The sequence below is a fragment of the Colobus angolensis genome, unplaced genomic scaffold, assembly GCF_000951035.1.
Source record: "Colobus angolensis palliatus isolate OR3802 unplaced genomic scaffold, Cang.pa_1.0 Scaffold70, whole genome shotgun sequence".
Lineage (NCBI taxonomy): Eukaryota > Metazoa > Chordata > Mammalia > Primates > Cercopithecidae > Colobus > Colobus angolensis.
Genome location: NW_012120710.1, coordinates 4,073,073 through 4,095,965, shown reverse-complemented (window position 1 = coordinate 4,095,965; position 22,893 = coordinate 4,073,073).

Sequence of the window (22,893 nt, the reverse complement as noted above, 5' to 3'; positions counted from 1 at the left end):
TGCCTCATTAATAAATCAGTCAAATATAATTTTGACGTGTGTATTAATTTGTTCTCATACTGCTATAATGTACTGCCTCAGACTGGGTAATTTGTAAAGGAAAGGGGTTTAATTGACTCACAGTTCCACATGGCTGAGAATGCCTCAGGAAACTTACAATTACAGTGGAAGGTGAAGGGGAAGCAAGGTACCTTCTTCACAAAGCAGCAGGAGGGAGAATGAATACAGGAGGAACTACCAAACACTTATAAAACCATCAGATCTCATGAGAACTCACTATCTTGAGAACAACATGGGGGAAACTGCCCCCATGATCCAATTACTTCCACCTAGTCTCTCCCTTGACATGGGGACATTATGAGGATTGTGGGGATTATAATTCAAGATGAGATTTGGGTGGGGACACAAAACCTAACCATATCAACATGTGTTAACATTATATGAGAGTCATAACTTTATATAATAATCATGATCTTACTCTTAAAAAATTATCTCTTTACATAATCAGTGGGGAGGAGGACGCTAAAATGTTTAATTTCCGATATGTAGGGTTGATTTTGCCTTAGTTTTATCTAACTTTAGTTTCCTAAACAAGGAGACTCTAATTACAGTAAAAAGCAAATAGTTATTTGAGAAATTTTGGTAAATTCATTGTTGAAATTTCTCTCAGAAATTGAGAAAGTGAAAGACTTTAAAGTGGGTAACAAATATTTTTCAAAGTGAGCTACTTTCCTATTTGTTTAACAAATATGTCCGCTGATAGATCATTAAAGAAATTTTAGTGATAGATCACTGTGTTACTTTTATAGCACCTTTTTTTTTTTTTTTTTTTTTTTGAGACAGAGTCTCATTCTATCACCCAGTCTGCAGTGTAGTGGCCCGATCTCGGCTCACTGCAAACTCCTCCTTCCAGGTTCGTGCCATTCTCCTGCCTCAGTCTCCCAAGTAGCTGGGACTACAGGCACCTGCCACCACGCCTGGCTAACTTTTTTGGTATTTTTAGTAGAGACAGGGTTTCACAGTGCTAGCCAGGATGGTCTTGATCTCCTGACCTTGTGATCCGCCAGCCTCAGCCTTCCAAAGTGCTGGGATTACAGGTGTGAGCCACTGAGCCTTGCCTTTTAAAATAGCACCTTTTATAACAAAGTACCACAAACTGGGTTGCTTAAAACAACAGAAATTTATTGTTTCACAGTTCTACAGTGTAAAAGCCTGAAACTGAGGTGTTGGCAGGGCTGCCTCTTGAGTCTGCAGGGGAGAATCCTTGCTTACTTCTTTAGCTTCTGGCGTTTGCTGGCAATCTTTGGTATTCCCTGGCTCGCACCACTCCAATCTCTGCCTTTGTCATCACATGGCTCTTGTGTGTCTTCACATCATTTTTCCTCTGTGAGTGTCTGTGTCCAAATATCCCTCTTTTATAAGAGCACCAGCCATATTGGATGAGGGGCCCACCCTACTTCAGTATATCCTCATCTTAACCAGTTATACCTGCAACATCTATATTTCCAAATAAGGTCACATTCTGAGGTACTGGGGGTTAGAACTTCAACATATGAATTTGGGAAGTGGGTGATACAATTCAACCATAACATGGAGAAGTCAGAAATCTGGTGGAAAGAAATTACTAACTCATAGTCAGAGAATTGACCAAAACCTTGATAATTTTACATGCTCTCCTCTGTTTTCTTCTGGGGTCTGAGTCAATACAAATTGGGAGTTCAACTGGGTCCCCAGGTATTCATCCCTGGTTGGAGAGCTGTTTAGGAGGTAGGTCCATCAGAAGTGTAATTCTGTTTCAGAGGTGGCTTGGTGTGTGGAGCTCACTTGGGGTAAAGGCAGTGGCAATGTGTGGGTGAGCCAAATGGCGAGGTAAACGAGTCCAGATACAAGTTGAAAAGGACATTTCTGCTCTGGATTCACTTCCCAACACATCACAGAAAGTAATTCCTACTGGAGCTGGGTAAAGCGTCTTCTCTCCAAGTAGAATGTGACCCTCTCCTTCCAGAGTCACAGATTTATGAGTTTTCCTGTTGGTTTCTTTATTTTTGTCTCCCTAGTTGCCCAGAGGAAAATCAGGATAATTCTGAAAGTAGAACTTTCAACCCAAGCTCTTTTATTGCTCCTAGGTTTGTGGTTTTAAGTATTACTCATACATTTACACCCACAAAGTAAGCTTGAGTCGTTGAAATGTGGTCATTAATTAATCAATTAACCTAAGTAAATCCTTCCCTGTTAGGCATTTCTTGTCTCATCTTTCCAGGGAGTTTGAAACCAGGTTTCCAATAATTTCTGATGATGAAGGATCCTCTGGCTTAGGACTTGCAGTAGAAAAGTTCATGGAAAGCTTAGGGTGTTAACCTCTTTCCTGGCCATGTTCCAGCTGGTTTTAAATCTGTCTGCTTGCTTTGGCTTTCCCACATTACCTCTTTATGCGGCTGTTACAGGAACCTTCTTCTCAGTGTCCAATAAAACCCACCCCATCCCTTCTCAATCTTGCTACAAAAGGTTGGAAAAAACTGGATGGTGATCTTACTTTAATTGAAGGCCACAGGATAGACAGAGGCAATTAGGTACATGAACTTAGGAGTGGTCATTATTTTTCACACTGAACTGTTCCAGTGAGGAACAATCAGGAAAGAGTTCCTTGGAATGTCCCTTTACCTAATGAGCCCCCTGGAAGAAATATGAGTCCCATGAGAATTTGAGGTTCACCTAGCAGTTTAAGAAAGGATTAGCAATTTACATGTGCTAAGAGCCAATGGCAAAAAGAAAGTTGTTCTTCAGTTGTGGGTGGTCAAATGTCCACGGAACTATGGAATTGTCTGAAGGCTGTATATACAGCAACGAGGAAAAACACAGGGACATCTTCTCAGCAGACAGCTGTACTAGCCATCCAGGGAAGTGCTGAGCACTGATGAGGATGTTCAAATGTAGAGACCACCACACTCAGAGCCCAGACATTGGGGTTTCTGTCTCTGTTCTGCCACTCACCAGCTGGAGAATTGAGTGCAATCCCTTAGACTCTTTGAATCTCACTTGCTTTTTAAACATTTCTTATATTTGCTCTGGTTGAAGTAACTTTTCCACAGGTCTTTTCTGTTGCTTGAAAGATCTTTTGACCAAAACTTTGTTAAAATACACATATATGTATTTGGGTATTATTAGTACTGTTGTTGCTATTGTTACTGGTATTGTGTAATGGGGGCAACTGTGGTGGGCACCTTAATTTGAGTGTTTTGGATCTATTACTTTCCTTAAACCTCATAATGACTATATGAAGAGGTATTATCACTATTTACAGTTGGGAAACTAAACTTCAGGTAGGTTGTTAAAATGTCCAAATGGAAATAGTTAAAAGGCACCTAGCCAGTGAGTAGGGCCAGTGAAAATGGGACTCATTAATTTGAAGGATCATAAAAGTGGGAAAGCGGGGTAAGTCTCTGAAAGGGTGTGCCAAAAGGGGCTCCTTTTTTTTGAGATGGAGTCTCACTCTATCACCCAGGCTGGAGTGCAGTGGCCCTATTTCAGCTCATTGCAACTTCTGCCTCCGGGTTCAAGTGATTCTCCTGCCCCAGTCTCCTGAGCAGCTGGGACTACAGGCATGCACCACCACGCCCAGCTACTTTTTGTATTTTTAGTAGAGATGAGATTTCACCATGTTGGCCAGGATGGTCTTGATCTGTTGATCTCGTGATCTGCCCACCTCAGCCTCCCAAAGTGCTGGGATTACAGGTATGAGCCACTGCACCCGGCAGAGGGGCTCCCTTTTTAAGGGAAGTGGCAGAGGGGCATAGAGGAGACTGATGAGCATTTCTAAAAAAGCGCCCCCACCAAAAAAAGTTAAAAAGTACAGAAAAGGAAGATGCTGGAAATAAGATTTTATTTATTGTTTAAATTGTTTTTACTGCTTTCTTCATAATTACCAAAATAACACATGCACATTAAAGAAAAATCAGACAGTATAGAAAAATGTAAGGAACTGAAAAATATATATATAGACTTTCTACCATAATTATTTTATTATTGCATATTACCTCCTAGTTTTGGTCTGTTTAGTGATTTAATTTTTCTAAACTTGCAATCTGGTTCATAAATTATAAGCATTTTTACGTGTTGTTAAATGGTCTTTATCATTATCATTTTACATGGTGACATAATTCATCAAATTATGTAGAGTAAGTCATTTCCCCATGGTTGAACATTGAGAGGCATGCACTTTTGTGGATAATTTGAACTTGATTCTTCATAGATGGTACTTTGATGCATTAAATATGGCGGGTGGCGGGGAGGGAATATGGTTTCTGGAAACAACCAGCTTGAGTTTCACAGACATATAAATTTGTTAAAAATGAAAGTTACCCAATATCTATTCTACCAGCCATTTGTAGAAGATGAATATTAGAAAGTTGATAATGTGATGTTAGGTTTCTCTAAAATAATTTAAAAAGGAGTGAAAAGTGCTCTTTGGATGTCAAGAATAGTCAAAGAGATATTTAAGGTATTAGTAGAGAGATTAGAGACTGTACTAATATACTTCTGTCTTCTAGATAAGAAGGCATTCACCATGATCTATGCAAACTGAAGCCAGAATTTCAAGTAGAAATGCAATAACTTTAAGAAAACTTTTCTTGGCATTATAAGCTTACACGTGTACTTTTATATTCTACAAGGTTGAAAAAAAGTTAAAATTCTGAAGTATTGAGGCCACAACTATAAAAAAATTAAGGTTTTAAACCAGATTTGTGAGAAAAAGAAAATATGCTTTATGGTATGCTAAATGCTATACAAAAAAAAAAAAATGCCATACAGCACTTTTTCATGCTGGCAAATGTTCTACTTCTGCCAATATGAACAATTGTTTTTGCTGGCAAAAACAGTTTAAATACAAAGAGAAGCAAGCCACCATTTCTTAACACAGTGAAAATGAACATTTCAAACATTTAATAGAAATTATTTACACAGGTATTTCATTGTTATTTAAAGGAAGTAGTAGGAATTCCATGAAAACTTGTGTTTATGACAAAAGTAAATTGCTAAATTAAATTGTAAAGGTATTTTTAAGTTAGAAGTATAATAAATAGGAGATGAGTTAGAAAGAAACAAGTATATCTACTTATGAAACATTATTATTGTTAGCTTTAACCTTCTCTGACCCTCACAGACTAGGTTAAGAGTCTGGAAAAGACAGGGTGAGTTATCTACCAAATATTTATTCACTTTTTCTTGTTTAAGAGACTGAATTCTTCTCAGTGCATCATGGGCCCAGCTGAAGTACTTCTCCAGACTTGCTTGCAGTTAGGAGTGACTACATGACATTTTCAGCTGATAAAATAATTGGAAAAATAAAAACTGCCAGATTCTGCTTCTTTACGCTTTCTTCCATCTTGTTCTTGCTTGAAAAAAAGATAGTGAGGTTGAATGTAATAGTCCACTTGAGACCGTCCCACAGCTAAGATGAGAGGTTAAGTCCCATAATAAGAATGACAGAGTGACAAGGAAATAGATCGTGTGGCACTGCTGACACCATGACCCCACTGCACAGCTTTTCTCTGCACTTCTTTTTTATGGAAGGAAAATTATGCAAGGCTGTTTGGTTAAGCCACTGTCATCAGATATCTGTTACATACAGTACACGTAAATCCTAAATGATGCAGAGCCCTTGACATGTCCTCATTTTGAATTCTGTACTTTATTTATGAGCTAGCCATTATGGTAATGATTTGCTTAATGATTTTCTCCCTACAATCCTTTAAGCTATTAATTATATGAATTAATTAACATTTGTAATGCATTCTTTCTCATTATTATATTTAATGACTAATAAGTTGTCTGACAATTGTGCACATTTAATAAATATATATTTCCAGATAACTGGAGAGTTGTTTTGACTCCAAAATGTTACACACACACACACACACACCATACACAGGCATACACATTTCTTTATATAATTGTATGTATGTGGAAACATCCTATGTATTTGTAATGAATTCTTAATGATAAGTTATGTGTTTTTAATTTGGTTTTAAAATACTCAGACATCAAATAATTACTGTGTGACAAAAATTACCACTATTTCCTTCCTAGCTAGGATTTGTATATTGTTGTAACAATGGATATTTATGTGTTTCAATGAACTCTACGATCTTAGGGAGACAAAAGAGAGCTGATGTGACTGAAAGGGAAATAAAGAAACTTAATGAATTTAGATTTCCTCCTGTAGGATTTTCCAGACCACCTGAATAAGCATTTTGTAAAAGCAAAACAAAAACACACAACATTTTAAACTCAAATAACTTTGGGGAGTATAGCATATTGTACCATCTTTTTGGACCATGGGAACATTAAAGTTGCCTACAGTAGACAAATCTGTTTAACATTTTAAAATTCAGCATTCTCAGTCTTATATGATTATGAGACCCTTCTATTCAAATGAGGTCTGTTAACACCCAGTGGAAATGCTGTTACATGATGCATATTCTGGTAAACTCTGCAATAGAGGGATTGGAAGCAAGAATGATCACCACTATTATTTAATGTTAATCTAAAATATCTAGTGTAATTAGATGGTAATCAGAAATAAGGTGTATGGCTTCTTAAAAGGAAAATGAAATTTTAGACATTTTACAGAAAACACAAATTTGTATTTTACCATGAGAGGGAGGTATTTATCTAGTTTCTTATTCTAAATCTGGCAGCCAGAGTACCTATGACTTATTTTAAATTTAAATTTATTTATTTATGTTTAGAGATGGGGTCTCACCATATTGCTCAAGCTGGTCTCGGACTCCTGGCCTCAAGGAATCCTCCTACCTTGGCCTCCCAAAACACTGAGATTACAAACGTGAGCCACTGCACCCAGCTGAGAATACCTATGTCTAAAACATAGGTACTCAATAAGTGCTTGTTGAAGGAAGGATGGTTTGATGGAAGGAAGGGAGGGAGAGAGAAAGAGAATCTCTCCTGGGAAACCAGGACTCCAGAGAAACATCCTGGACAAGCTGTCCAAGAGCAATGGTTTTATAAGCTTTCTGGAGACTTGGACATGCCTCATAAATTGCTTTTTGTTCAAATTCTCATTATTTGAACTTTTATTTTTTTACTCTAATGATAGAAAATATGTGTATTTGATAGCTACTCTATTTTTTTACTCTAATGATAGAAAATATGTGTATTTGATAGCTACTAATCAGAATCCTTCTCAACATAGTACTCTAAGCAACTGCTACCAATTAATTGTGGTAGGTGAGAGAGCTAAAACCTGATTGCCATCTCTAACGTAAGTCTCTATCCTTTTCTCCTGGACAAATAATTTTAGGCTTATTTCATAATCACTAGCCTCATGTCTGTAGCATTATCTGAAGACAAATTATCTGCTTTTTAAACAATCTCAAATACTGTTGTGATGATTTTTAAAAGCTCCACAATTATTTGACATTCTTCCCTTCGATAGCTGGAAGATAATTCTCCTTCCCTTGAGTGTGGGCTGGAGTAGGCTTAATGAGTTTCTTCTAACGAAAATAATAAAATGAAAGTGACAACATGAGACTTTGAAGATGATATAAAAGGCACTGTGGCATACTGCTTACTCTCTCTCTGTCTGTCTCTTAATTCACTGTGGAAGAAGCTAGCTGCCATGCAGGAGAAGCCCATGTGGCAAGCACCTGATGCCTCCTGCTAGCTTCCATGTGAGTGATCAATCTGGAAGTGGCTTCTCCAGCCCTAGTCAATCCTTCAAATGAGACCTTATCCCCTGCCAACATCCTAACTGCATCTTTATGAGAGAATCTGAGCCAGGGCCACCCAAATAAGCCACTCTTGAATTCTTGACTCACAGAAACTGAATAAAACACTTTTATTGTTTTAAACCACTAAATTTTGGGGTAATTTTTAACACATAAATGGATAAACAATACTACTATATTAAAAGCTTTTAAACAAATACAGCTCATTTGCAGCCCCTTTCAAAGCCCACCCCCTTTTCCATTCAATTTTACCACTTTGGTTTGACTGAGCTAGCTAGTTGTCCAGCAATACCTGATTTATTCTTTCTTCCAAAGTGAAGTCAGAAAAATGTCTTAAATGAAGGGCCAAATAATAAGCATTTTAGGCTTTGTGGGCCATACGATGTCTGTCATAACTATTCAACTCTGCCACTGTAGCACAAAAGCAGCCATAGACAACATGTAAATGAAGGACTATGGCTCTGTTCTAATAAAAATTTACAGTAGTCCCCTCTGATCTGAAGAGGAGACATTCCAAGTCCCCAGATATGTCTGAAACCATAGATGGTATTAACCCTGTATACACTATATTTTTATATTTTATATTTATTTTATTATAACCCTATATACACTATATTTTTACACTATACAGTGTAAATATATGACACTATAAAATATAGTGTCAGATATATTTTATAGTGTCATATATTTGCACTATATTTTATACATACCTATGATAAGATTTAATTTATAAATTAGACACAGTAAGAGATGAACAATAACTAAAAAAATGGAATAATTATAACAATATACTTTTCACAATTTCATCGATAGAAGACCCATTCTTACTGTAGATCTTAGCAACCTCAGCATACAATTTGTTTTCTTTCCTAAGTCCAGAGCTTTTACCTTTTCACGTAAAGGAAGCACTTTTCAGCTTATCTTTGGCATATCCGAATTGCTAGTATCACTACTCCTGTGCTTTGGGGCCATTATTAAGTAAAATAAGGGTTACTCGAATAAAAGCACTGGGATATCACAAAATGGTCAGTTGATCTGATCACTGAGATGGCTACTAAGTGACTAATGACTAATGTAGCATCTACAGCACAGATACACTGGACAAAGGGATGATTCACATCCTGGGCAGGATGAAGCAGGGTGGCACGAGATTTCATCATATGACTCAGAACAGCACACAATGTGAAACTTACAAATTGCTTACTTCCGGAATTTTTTATTTAATATTTTCCCAGCAAGGTTGAACGTAGGGTAACTGAAACCATGGAAACAGAAACTGTGGATAAAGGGGTACTACTGTATTTATGGACACTGAAATTTGAGTTTCACATAATTTTCACATCACAAAATATTATTATTCTTTTGATATTCTTTTAACCACTTAAAATGTAAAAACTATTCTTAGCTTGCAGCTCACTTACAACCAGGCAGTGGGACAGATTTGGCTCATGGGTATAGCTTGCCAATTCTTATGCTAAATCAATATATTTCTTGATACTTAGCTGGCACATGGATGCCCAAAATAAAGGATATTTTTTCAGACTATGGCCACATGACCTTGTTATGGTTGGTGGAATGTAGGTGGAAATGATAATGTGCACATTTTCTTACAAGGAAATGGTGAACTCTCCTTTTTTTTTTTTTTTTTTTCCTTTTTTCTACTTCTCTTGGCTGAAATGAAGATCATCTTAGACCATGCAGATGACAGAAATGTCCTTGGGATGGTGAAACAGATAGAAACAGCCAGAATTCTTGGCTCTGCATGGTGCACAGTCATACTTTTATGAGGGTGAGAAAGAAACTAGTCTTTCCTCTGTTTTTAGGTCATTTTCACTCATTACCAAATCTATATTCTAACTAGTTCAACTGGTGAGTCTTTGGCTAACATCTCTTCTTAATGTCATGACAAGTTAATGTGTTGCAATTTCAAGAAGTGCTGTAGACAGTGGTTAACAGCTTTGTGTAAAGTTAAAAAAAAATATTCTTGGTTACTAGCCCAGTCAGGATAGTTTGAGTATAGGACAGCTTTAACATTTTCTAAAAACCAGAATTTCTAAAAAGCTGCAGGTATTTGCCTTTTCTTCTGAGTGTTGATTTCATTGGACTTGGAAGTGAACAAATGTGCCTTTTATTCCTTTCCTCCCATCCCCATCACACTTATGGCCAATGAAGGAAGAATATTAATTTGGAGAAACATAAATAAGCCACTTCTTATAATCTTTGAGGAAGAATTAATTCACATTGTCCTTTGGGAAGCTTATTTATATACATGAATGGGTTTAAGAATCCACGCCCCCGCCTCCCCAAGTATCTCATGGTCCTATGGGTGTTCATATTCATATGATAACAGAAAGAAATTGTAGGCATAATTGGCATATTTATCTTGTAAGTATTTTGTATTTTCCACAGTAGAACTTGGGGGTCCCAGACTGTGTACAACAATGAGAAAAGATCCCACAGCCTCAAAATCTGAAAACCACTATGAGATTCATCAACCATCACTTGGCAGCCTCAGAGCACCAGGCATTGTCCAAATACAATTGTTTGAGATTTTGTGCTGACACAAAGTATTTCCCATTCATCTCTCTCCCCCTTTCTCTCCCTCTTTCTCTCCCTGCCAAAAACTCAACTTGCTTTAAGTAGGCACAGCCTTCCAAGTCCTGGCTGTTACTGTCCCTGAGAGGTTTCAAGGAGAAGCAGTCTTGGCTGAGAGTTAGAGCTAGAGGCCAGCCAGTGAAGGGAACAATGTCTGGGTTTTGAGAACAGCTGGAGCTTTGGAGGGAGAAAAGCAGCTTGGTGAATGAGGAAAGAATGTGCCTGTCACTTCAAGAGGCAAGAAATGTAGACTTCCCTCCTGCTTCTGCCAACAAGTGTTTATTGGAAAGGGCAGAGTGGTGGTGATGGCAGGTGACTTTTGGTTTAGATTTTTATGGAATTTTTCATGTTTATTTTGCCTTTTCAAAGAGCAGATAAATGTACAAGTCCCACACTATAACTATTTTGAATTCTGCTCATGTTTTTATTGGATACAAATGTTGTTCCTCAGAGTTATTTTTAAGAATGCCACCCCTGGCCTATTTTGAAACTCTGCTTGCTTTCCTTGCATGTAAGTTAATATTTGTTATAGGGATTTTGGAGAACAGTATCAGATGGAAAGTAAAGGCCTTAGGGGAAAGGAGCCTATTCTGAGAGCATGAGCTGAATTTACAGTTAGGAAGAATGGGATGGCCTACTTAGACAAAATAAGGATGTTTTAGCAGAAACCAAAGGTAAACCTACAAAAATTCTGACAAAGTAGTACAAAAAAGTTTGTAAGATGTCACACTTCTTAGTCATGTTTTGATTTCTCTCTGATTTTCCTGGATTCTTCTGGCAATGGATAGAATAACACAGACTATATTCCCTTTCTGAATTCTATTTGTTAGACTTGGAAAGTATGACTTGATTTGAAGTGTCACTTATAAAATGAACAAAAAGATCAGTATTAGTATTCAAGTAATAATAGCTGTTACCATTTTAAGACCTCTTCCTCTCTTTCTCGACTCTCAACATTTTTGCCTGTTTCAGGATTGGAACAAATATTCTTGAGTTCCAGCTGTGTGACAGGCCCTGTACTAGATCCTTTCCTTGTAAGAACCTGTCAAAAAGGAATTATTACACCCATTTCAATATGGAAGACTTGGGCTCAGTGAAGGTCCTCATAAATCATCTAGTATTCCCTGATATCCTATTAAATGGTAATTTTAACATCAATGAATCCGGATTTAAACATGATTTGGATTCCAAAGCCCATGCTATTTCTAATGCCCCATTTTGTCTACACAATAAAATATGGGTTGATTGTGTTCAAATTGAATAATCATTAAAATTTGGTTGATCAGAAGGAACTTGTATACATTATTTAGTACTACTCTTTTGTTAGTGTCTTGTGATTTTTTAGTAATGGGACTTTAATGCAAGGATGCAATGGACCACAGAATCTTCAACTATCTAGTCACTTTGGGCTTCCAAATTTCCAAGACTGAAATTAATATTTCTGGAGAAAAAACAATTCATTTTTTTTCTTTTTTTGAGACAGAGTCTTGCTCTGTTGCCAGGCTGGAGTGCAGTGGCCCAATCTCAGCTCACTGCAACCTCCGCATTCTGAGTTCAAGTGATTCTCCTGCCTCAGTCTCCCAAGTAACTGGGATTACAGGCAGGTGCCACAATGCCCAGCTAATTTTTGTATTTTTAGTAGAGACAGGGTTTCACCATGTTGGCCAGGATGGTCTCATCTCTTGACCTTGTGATGTGCCTGCCTCGGCCTCCCAAAGTGCTGGGATTACAGGTGTAAGCCACTGCGCCTGGTCACGATTCATTTTTTGAGTGTTTACTTTGTGTTAATTATGGTGAGAATATTAAGAATGCATTTTAGGAATTGACAAAATTCTCAGGTCTCAGATAATCTCAGAGATTATCATTTTTCTTTGCTTTATTTACTAATTCAGTAAAGTCAACACAAATACTTCTTAAGGAGTGACTAAATCATTAAATAAATGTAAAAAGATTTCTTATAATCCACAACACTTAATCAGGATTCCTACTCCCATAAGCAATCTGGATAATCAATATTTTCCTTTGTGATTTTCAGATGAAGAGTCATTTGTACGGTAATATAGAAGTTTCAATGGGCTAATATTTGACAATAATACTGACCTATTTCTCATAAGGATCAAATAAGTGGAAGCTTTATTTTACAACTACTTTTAAAAATAAGATACATGTAGAACCAATGCTGTGAGTGTAATACAACCTTGTTATTGTCACCAGCACGCTACTTGTAGGGCAAAGTGGATCAGAAGAATTGTCTGGGGTGATACAAATTTACAGGTCCCAAATTGCTGTTGCCTGTATTGTCAACATTGAACATGTCTTTATAAACATACTTTTATGTGTCTGAAATGGAAAAACCTATTTACAGATACACTCAGATATTTTAGTGATTCATTAAATAAGTTTTTGAATGAAAGTATTTATTAAGAGGTCATTTTTAATAGATTTCCTAGTTTGGGCATGTTATTCCTAATATTTTAAAGGCTCATAAATTTAACATTAAAGAACAATTAGATAGAAACACTGTCTGGGTATATCAGCTTGTCAACATACCAAGTCAGGGCTAATTTAAGACTCTGGGCTGCTACAGAAAATGGTCTGGCCCTCACTTTTTGGCCTAGAATCTTAGTTTTGTTAGTGCTTGAATTTGCCCAGCATCAGGAAGACGAAACAAAGCTTGGCGGACCAATAAAAGCTTTACGTGTAGCAATTTAGCAGAGAAATTAACCACACACATGGCTGCAGACAGTCTGGTGAAGCTCTGGCTTTCCATTTTACTAGATCTTGACATTGGTCAAGTTATCTGACCTCTGTGAGTCTCAGTGTCATTATCTGGAAAATTAGGATAGTAATAGTACTTCATAGGGAACTGTGAAGCTTAAATGAAATGATACTTGTCAAGCATTTAGTCCCATTCCTGGCAATCCTAACAGCTCAGTAAACATTAGATGTTGTGGTTATTGTTTAAGCTAATGTTACTTTTGTGGTTCTTCTTCTTATCATTAGTATTTTTATTATATAAACCCAAAAGTTAATATATAACTTTATAACTGAACATGGTATAGTGCATGGAATGCTTTTGTAACCTCTCAAGGCTGCTTCATTTCTTAAACATAATTTGGATATAGAACCAGTAATTAGAAAGCTGTCTGGGATGGACACAGTGGCTCACATCTATAATCCCAGCATTCTGGGGGGCCTTGATGGGAGAATTGCTTGAGTCCAGGAGTTCAAGACCAGCCTGGGAAACATAGGAAGACCTCATCTCTACAAAAATTACAAAAAAAGATATCAACCAGGTATGGTGGTGCATGTCTGTGGTCCCAGCTACTTGGGAGGCTGATGCAAGAGGACTGCTTGAACCCATGAGGTCGAGGCTGCAGTGAGTCATGTTTGTGCCACTGTGCTCCAGCCTAGAAGACAGAGCAGGACTCTGTCTCAAAAAGAAAACCAAAACCAAAAACAAACCAAAATAAAACAACAACAACAACAAAGAAAGCTGTCTGGTTAGTGAGGACAAAAGACTGGTTTACAGACAAGCATCTTTTTAAATTTTGCTTTTAGCTGGAATAAACTCATCTTCATATAGTAACCTCCGGTTATCTTTGGTGATAGAATGCTGATTGGCCAGTATATTTGTCTTTAATTCTTTCTATTGAAGCGAAATTCACGTAAAATAAATCATTGTTTACTTTTGTAGACTTTGTTGAAGATCAGTTGGTTATAGGTATGTGTCTTTATTTCTGAGTTCCCGATTCTGTTCCATTGATCTATGTGTCTATTTTTGTACCAGTACCAGGCTGTTTTTGTTACTATAGCCCTATCGTAGTATAATTTGAAGTCAGGCAATGTGGTGTTTTTTCCTCCAGATTTGTTCTTTTTGCTTAGGATTGCTTTGGCTATTTGGGCTTCTTTTTGGTTCCATATGAACTTTAGAATTATTTTTTTCTAATTATGGGAAAAATAAAATTGGTAACTTGATAGAAATTACAGTCAATATATAGATTGTTTAGGACTGTACAGTCATTTTAACAATACTGATTCTTCTAATCCATTATCATAGAATGTTTTCCATTTGTTTGTGCCATCTATGCTTTCTTTCATCAGCATTTTATAGTTCTCCTTGTAGAGATCTTTCATCTCCTTGGCTAAATGTATTCGTAGGCATTTTATTTTTGATTATTGTAAATAGGATTGAGATCTTGATTTGGTTCTCAGTTTACATGTTATGGGTATACAGAAATGCTACCAATTTTTGTATGTTGATCTTTTATCCTGAATTTTTTTTTATCTATTTATTTTTTTGAGATGGAGCCTTGCTCCATTGCCCAGGCTGGAGTGCAGTGGCGCAATCTTGGCTCACTGCAAGCTCTGCCTCCCAGGTTCATGCCATTCTCCTGCCTCAGCCTCCTGAGTAGCTGGGAACTACAGGTGCCTGCCACCATGCCCAGCTAATATTTTGTATTTTTAGTAGAGACGGGGTTTCACCACGTTAGCCAGGAGGGTCTCAATCTCCTAACCTCGTGATCCGCGCGCCTTGGCCTTCCAAAGTGCTGGGATTACAGGCATGAGCCACTGCGCCCAGCCTATCCTGAAATTTTACTTGTTTATCAACTTTAAGAGTCTTTTGGAAGAGTATTTAAGCTTTTCCAGGTATATAATAATGTCATCGGTGAACTGAAATAATTTGACTTCCTGTTTTCCAATTTGGATATCTTTTATTTCTTTCTCTTGCCTAATTGCTCTTCTAGGACTTCTAGTACTATGTTGAATAGGAGTGGTAAGGGTGAACATCCTTGTCTTGTTCTAGTTCTTAGGGGGACTGCTTTCAACTTTTCCCCATTCAGCATGATGTTGGTAGCGGGTTTGTCATATGACTCATTATTTTGAGGTATGTTTCTTCAAAGCTTAATTTATTGAGAATTTCCATCAAGAAGGGATGTTTGATTTTTATCTAATGCTTCTTCTGCATCTACTGAGATGATCATATGGTTTTTGTTTTTAGTTCCATTTATGTAGTCAATCATGTTTATTGATTTGCATATGTTCAACCATCCTTGCATTCTAGGCATAAAGCCCACTTGATTGTGGCAACTTAACTTTTTGATGTGCTTGTGGATTCAGTTTGCTAGTATTTGTTGAGAATTTTTGTGTCTATGTTCATCATCATGGATATTGGCCTGTACTTTTCTTTTGTTGTTGTGTCTTTGCATTTTGGTATCAGGATGATACTAGTTTTGTAGAATGAGTTAGGAAAGAATCCTTCCTGCTAGATTTTTTTTGGAATAGTTTCAGTGAGACTAGTACCAGCTCTTATTTGTATGTCTGATGAAATTTGGCCGTGAATTTGTCTAGTTCTGGCCTTTTATTTTTGTTGTTGGAAGAGTTTTTTATTATTGATTTGATTTCATTAAATGTTATTGGTATGTTCAGGATTTCTGTTTCTTTTTGATTCAATCTTGGGAGATTGCATTTTTCCAGGAATTTATCCATTTCCTTTAGGTTTTGATTTTATTTTTTATTATTATACTTTAAATTCTAGAGTGTATATACACAATGTGCAGGTTTGTTACGTATGTATACATGTGCCATGTTGGTGTGCTGTACCCGTTAACTTGTCATTTAAATTAAGTATATCTCCTAATGCTATCCCTCCCCCTTCCCCCAACCCCAAGACAGGCCCCAGTGTGTGATGTTCCCCACCCTGTGTCCAAGTGTTCTCATTGTTCAATTCCCACCTATGAGTGAGAACATGCGGTGTTTGGTTTTCTGTCCTTGTGATAGTTTTCTAGTTTGTGCACATAGAGGTGTTCATAGTAGCCTCTGATCTTATCTCTGTGATATCAGTTGTAATGTTACCTTTATAATTTCCGATTGTACTTATTTGAATCTTCTCTCTCTTTTTTTGGTTGTTAATCTACCTAGTGGTCTATCAATCTCATTTATCCTTTCAAATAACTAATATTTTGTTTTACTGACCTTTTGTATCATTTTCTTGTTGTCAGTCTCATTTAGTTCTGCTCTGATCTTTGTTAATTCTTTTTTTCTGCTAGTTTTGTCTTTGGCTTATTCTTGTTTTCCTAGTTCTTTGAGGTGTGACATTAGGTTGTTAATTTGAGATCTATCTTTTTGATGTAAGCATTTAATGCTATTAACATTTGTCTTAGCACTGCTTCCACTGTATCACAGAGGTTTTGGTACGTTGTGTTTGTCTCCATTTTCATTTGTTTTGAAACATTTTTTGATTTCTGTCTTAATTTTGTTATTTGTCCAACGGTCATTTAGGAACAAGTTGTTGAGTTTCCATGTCTTGTTTAGTTTTGAGAGTTCCCCTTGGTACTGATTTCCAATTTCATTCAGTGTGGTCTGAGAAAATACTTAATATGACCTCAATTTTTTTGACTCTTTTGAGACTTGCTTTATGGCTAAGTGTATGGTCAATTGGAGAATGTTCCATGCATAGATGAGAATGTATATTCTGTGGTTGTTGGACAGAATGAATGTTCTCTAAATGTCTATTAGTTTTATTTTTTCTATAGTCCAGTTTAAATCCAGAGTTTCTTTGTTGATTTTCTATCTCAATAATCTATTTAGTGATGTCAGTGAGGTGTTAAAGTCCCTATTTATTGTATTGCTGTCAATTTGTTTTCTTAGGTCTAGTAGTATTTGTTTTATGAATCTGGGTGTTCCAGTGTTGGGTGCACATATATTTAGAATAGTTACATCTTCTTGGCATATTTAACCCTTTGTTATTATATAATGACCCTCTGTCTTTTTTTATTGTTGTTGGCTTAAAGGTTGTTTCATCTTATATGAGGATGGCTACTTCTGCTTGCTTTTGTTTTCCATTTTCATAATATATATTTTTCCACTTCTTTACTTTGAGTCTATAGCTGCCTTTAGCTGCTAGGTGGGTCTCTTGTAGTAGCAGTTAGTTGGGTCTTGTTCCTCACACTGTCCCCCCACCCCACCCAAATTGCCCCTCTATATCTTTTAAGTAGAGCATGTAGGCCACCTAGATTCATGGTTAATATTAATATGTGAGGTTTTGTTCCTGTCATAGTGTTAATAGCTGGTTGCCTTTGAGTTTCAATTATGTAATTGCTTTATAGGATCTGTGAGCTCTGTACTTATGTGTCCTCTTATAATGGTGAGTACTGCCCTTTTCTTTCCATTTTCGAACTCCTGAGAGCATTTCTCATAGGACTGGTCTAGTGGTGATGAATTCCCGTAGCATTTGTTTGGGAAAGACTTTACTTCACCTTTATTTATGAACCTTAGTTTGGCAGAATACAAAATTCTTGACTGACATTTTCTTTTTCTTTAAGGAGGCTAAAAATAGAACCACAATCTCTTCTGACCTGAAGGTTTTTTCTGAGAAGTCCACCATTATTCTGATGGGATTTCCTTTGTGAGTAATTAGACAATTCTCTCTTGACACTTAGGATTTTTTCTTTTACATTGACTTTGGATAGTCTGATGACTACATGCCTTGGTAAGGTTCTCTAGCAATGTGTCTTTCAGGAGTTCTCTGAGCTTCTTGTACCTTGATGTCTAAATCCCTCTCAAGACCAAGGAAGTTTTCCAGATTTATTTCCTCAAGTAAGTTTTCTGTACTTTTCACTTTTTCAGCTTCTTCCATTGGGATAAGTATAATTCACAGGTTTGGACACTTTATGTAACCTCATATTTTGCAAAGACTTTGTCTGTTAAAAAGTTTTTCTTTCTTTATTTTTATCTGACTGGGTTAATTTGAAATACCTGTTTTCCAATTTTGAAAATCTTTCTTCCTCTTAGTCTAATCTACTGTTATAGATTGCAGCTATATTTTGCATTTCTTTCACTGAATTTTTCATTTCCAGAAGTTCTGTTTGGTTTTTAAAAAATGATATGTCTCCTTTCATATCCTGAATTTTTTTGTCTTCTTTGCGTCGGTTTTCAACTTTTTCTTAAATATAATTGAGCTTTTTTAAAATTGCTAATTTTAAATTATTTAGTATTTCAAAGATTTCATATTAGTTAGAATCCATTGCTAGAGAATGAGTGTGATCCTTTGGGGGTGGTTTTATATCTGTCTATTCATACTTTCAGAGTTCAGTATGAATTTTAATAAACCAGTATGTTTTTCTGATTTATTGTCATCTGGGTAAGCTATTTCTCTTTCTTATGTTTTGAATTTGCTTTCATTTGGATGAGGTTTTCCTCCCCTTGAGGAGGTGTCTATAATATACATTGTGTAGAGTCCTTTGGCTTTGGTTCTAGGTTCTTTCAGTGAACAGTGTGTATAAGTTCCTTGATTGTAGATAGTATTTTTTGTGGCTTTCCCACATGCTGGTTGTAGTTGTGATGTACTGGGCATGTGAGTAGGCTCACTGCCTCCTGTGGGGCCAGGATGCAGAGGCCTCAGGAAACTTGTCTTAGTCCAGTGCTGTGTACTTGTGTCAGCAGATTTTCTATTGTGTTGTGCAGTTTAATATCCAGCCAGCGGGTGGTGCTTATGGATAAGAACTGGCTGCAGCCTATGCAGTTGGGTATATACTTGTTCCTTGTTTACTGGAAGAAGCTGTCTCTTGCTTCAGGCAATGTACTGCACTGATTTTTATCAGTAGAATGCCATCAATGGGACTGCTTGCCCATCTTCTCCTCTGCAGGATCTGAAGCATGCTTCTCTATTCCAGTGGATTCCTGTTTTCCCTCTTGAATTAAAGCTAACAGAGTTGATCTTTACACACTATTTTGCTATTTCCAATTGACTGAGGCATGCTAAATGCCTCTAAATCATCATCTCAAAAAAAAAAAAAAAAAGGGCAAATACTTTCAACATGGGATTTATATAAGGGAAAATGTTCGGACTGTTAGACCTAAAGTCTACATTTATCTAGCTACCACTGCATCTCCAATGACTAGCACAGAATGTGTCAGTCACATAGTCGGTACTCAGTGGATATTTATTGTATGAATGAATGAATAAATCACTGTAAAATTATATTACAAATTTACCTAAAGATGGAATCAGTGTTCTCCACTGCACAAAACCAACTTAAACGCAGAGGGCAAGAGATCCCACTGATAGAGTCCACACAGGTCAGCCCCTAAAGGCACAGAGCAGGATGGAGAAGGTAGATCTAGAGGGGAGAACTGAGAAAGCCAACACATGCACTAAGAGTCACTGAAGTCATGAGGAGGCAAGTGAGTAGTTGCATCTCTTATCTTATTTGGGGCCACATAAGAATGAGTGTTAAGTACCGTAAACATGTGCCCCATGCTTTTACTCCTACCTGTTGAACTCACATTGCAGTTATAATTTAGGGAGTTAAAATGTCATATCAAAAACAATGATTCTGATTAGCGTACAGTTACATTTTTGGAAACAGCTGACATTTAAGACCTACAGAATGACAATAACGTTAAACTTTAAGAAAAGTTGAAACTTGCCACACTGTGTATGTCAGAGACCCTAGATCAAATGGCAAAGAAGCAGAGTGAAATTAAAAATGTTGCCAGTTTAAGGAGCTGGGGAAACATGCTGCGCTGAAAGAGCCCACCACACTTTTGTAAACATAAATCAACTTTAAGACATAATTTTCCTTGGACACAATGATTGAAGAATGAATTTTCTTTGTTAGCCTGTTTTATGAGCATAATCAGAATACATTCATCACCTAAAGTAACACTTCATTATTTGGTGGGTTATAATGACTTTTCTCTGCTTCAGAATTGCTTGATGTTGCATATGCTGTAATTTTTTAAGCAGGGAATAAATTTAATAATAATTTCATTTGGCTAGCTTAATTCAATATTCAAAAATAAATGCTTACAGTTGTGGATGAGTTTTCGACAATAGATTTGTGATTTGTGGACTTGCCAGGAACTAGATGAAGTTTGCATACATAGAACTTTGACATATTTTATTGAGGAATATACAACATTAAGAAGTTGGCAGAGAGAAGCATACATGAGTAAAGACAGGACAACAAGAAAGATATATGAGAAACAGGCTGAGTGTGGTGGCTCACACCTGTAATTCCAGCACTTTGGGAGGCCAAGACAGGTGGATTACCTGAGGTCAGGAGTTTGAGACCAGCCTGACCAACATGGAGAAATTCCGTCTCTACTACAAATACAAAAGTTAGCTGAGTGTGGTGGTGCATGTCTGTAATCCCAGGTACTCGGGAGACTGAGGCAGGAGAATCACTTGAGCCTGGGTGGTGGAAGTTGCAGTGAGATGAGATCACACCATTGCACTCCAGCCTGCACAACAAGAGCGAAACTCAGTCTCAAAAAAAAGGAAGGAAGGAAGGAAGGAAGGAAGGAAGGAAGGAAGGAAGGAAGGAAGGAAGGAAGGAAGGAAAGAAGGACAGAAGGAAGGAAGATGAGAAATAAATAAAGAAATGGATAGCTTCAAGAAAGGGTATTTGAAGAATTATGTGGACAACACTGAATAACTGGGTCTTTCTCTTTATTAAGGGCATGCAAAAATGAATTTAATAAATACAACTTAAGGTTATCCATACTGGATTAAAAAAGACAGGTTACAGTACCCTTAATAGCTCCAAACACTTCATGGCAGTAGATAACCTCGGGCAGATTTCTTCATTCATCTGAACTTCAGTTTTCTCATATGAAGAATACAGATAATAGCAGTAATTATCTCATGAGGTGGTTAGGAGGATTAAATGAGCTCAGCTTTGCACTCTGATGCACAGTAAATGTCCAACAAATATAAGTTATTTTTGTTGTTCAAAGTCAAGGACATTTAAATATTGGAGTAGATCATCAAAAAAGTAGATTTTTCCATTCTTCCCTTGAGACCACTGGGACTGTGACAGGATTGCCCCTGTATGTAAATGATGTTTTTCTTCAGATGATCCTTTTATGTCTATTTCCAGCCCACAATCCTAGAAGTAAAGTAAAAATACGGAGCAGTTGTTCCAAAAATCCTTTTTACTCTGTCAGTGCTGGCTTGCTCTCTCTGGGAAGAGAATTTTTGCTATTCAAATTCCATGTTGGTCACTCTTCCATGAATTGAAATCAGATCCTGGCTGCGGATGAGGCTATACTGTGATTTCCAATAGGGAGCCAACACCTGAGGTGTCTGTTGCCCACTCCTCTCTCGAAGTGAAGCTGGAGAAAGGCCAACTCTGTATCTCTTTGATATTTTCTCCAAAGCCAAGTGTAGTTGCTCTGTACATGCAGGTGGAAGAGCTGGGGAATGAACATTCTCCAGCAGCAGCTATCACTAATAACTATCTGGAAATTGAGGATAAATTTGTTAGCTTGTTAATCCCTTGAATGAGGAAATTCTCTTTTATAATGTTTTCCCACAGGAATCAGTCCCAGTCACCCACACGCCAACTCACCCTTCGTTGGCTGCCCTTTCTTGTCTCACTATCCACCAACCACACACCCTCCCTTGTTTTGGGGATTATCTCTCAAATAAATTGCTTGCATTAAAAATCCTTGTTTCAGAATCTGCTTTTGGGGGAGTGAAACTGAGACAGGGTGTCAGTGTCTGGCTTTCATGTCTTTTTTTTTTTTTTTTTTTGAGACAGAGTCTTGCTCTGTCACCAAGGCTAGAGTGGAGTGGCCTGATCTCGGCTCACTGCAAGCTCCGCCTCCTGGGTTCGCACCATTCTCCTACCTCAGCCTCCCAAGTAGCTGGGACTACAGGTGCCTGCCACCACACCCAGCTAATTTTTTGTATTTTCAGTAGAGACGGGTTTCACTGTGCTAGCCAGGATGGTCTCTATCTCCTGACCTCATGATCCGCCCACCTCGGCCTCCCAAAGTGCTGGGATTACAGGCGTGAGCCACCACATCTGGCCTATCTTTCATGTTTTAAGGGCAATAAACATCACAGTGGAGATTACAGGAGATTTGAGGTGACTGGGAAAGATAGAATTTATGGGGAAATAAGAAAGTTGAATGTCCATTTTAAGTGTGAACATATCATTGAATGCTAAGTGCCAGGCACTGGGCTAAACTCTGGGGATATAAGCAATAGATCTTGTCTTGTAAAGACTCATATTCTTCTAGTAAAGACAAACAGCAATTCACTCATTATCAAACTACAAGGTGATCTGTAACTTAATAAAACTGAGTGCAAAGTGCTTTGGGAATACAGACAAGAGAGGAGCTCAGAAGGCTGATAGAGGTGTATTTCAAATTCGCAAAATAAGTGATATTTGTGCTAAAGGATGAGCATGACTTTGGTGGAAGTAGGGTGAGGAGAGCATTCTAGGCAGGGAAAACAACTTGCATAGGGGTTTGAAAATATTTGGAGTGTTTGGTTGGACAGCTGGAAGGAAGTTCATTTGAGGTAGAGAAGGGGCAGAAGATAAAGCTGAGAAAGAGGTGAGAGCCTGACTATAAGAACTCTTGCTTCCAAAACTGTAGAACAGATGAGAGGAAGAAGAAGAGCTCAATGCACTAGAAAAAGGAAATGCAGTGCCTCTCTTTCTTTCTTTCTTTTCTTTTCTTTGTTTCTGTTTTTTTTTTTTTTTTTTTGTAGTTGTCTCTTTGACTGGAGTGCAGTGGTACGATCTTGGCCCACCGC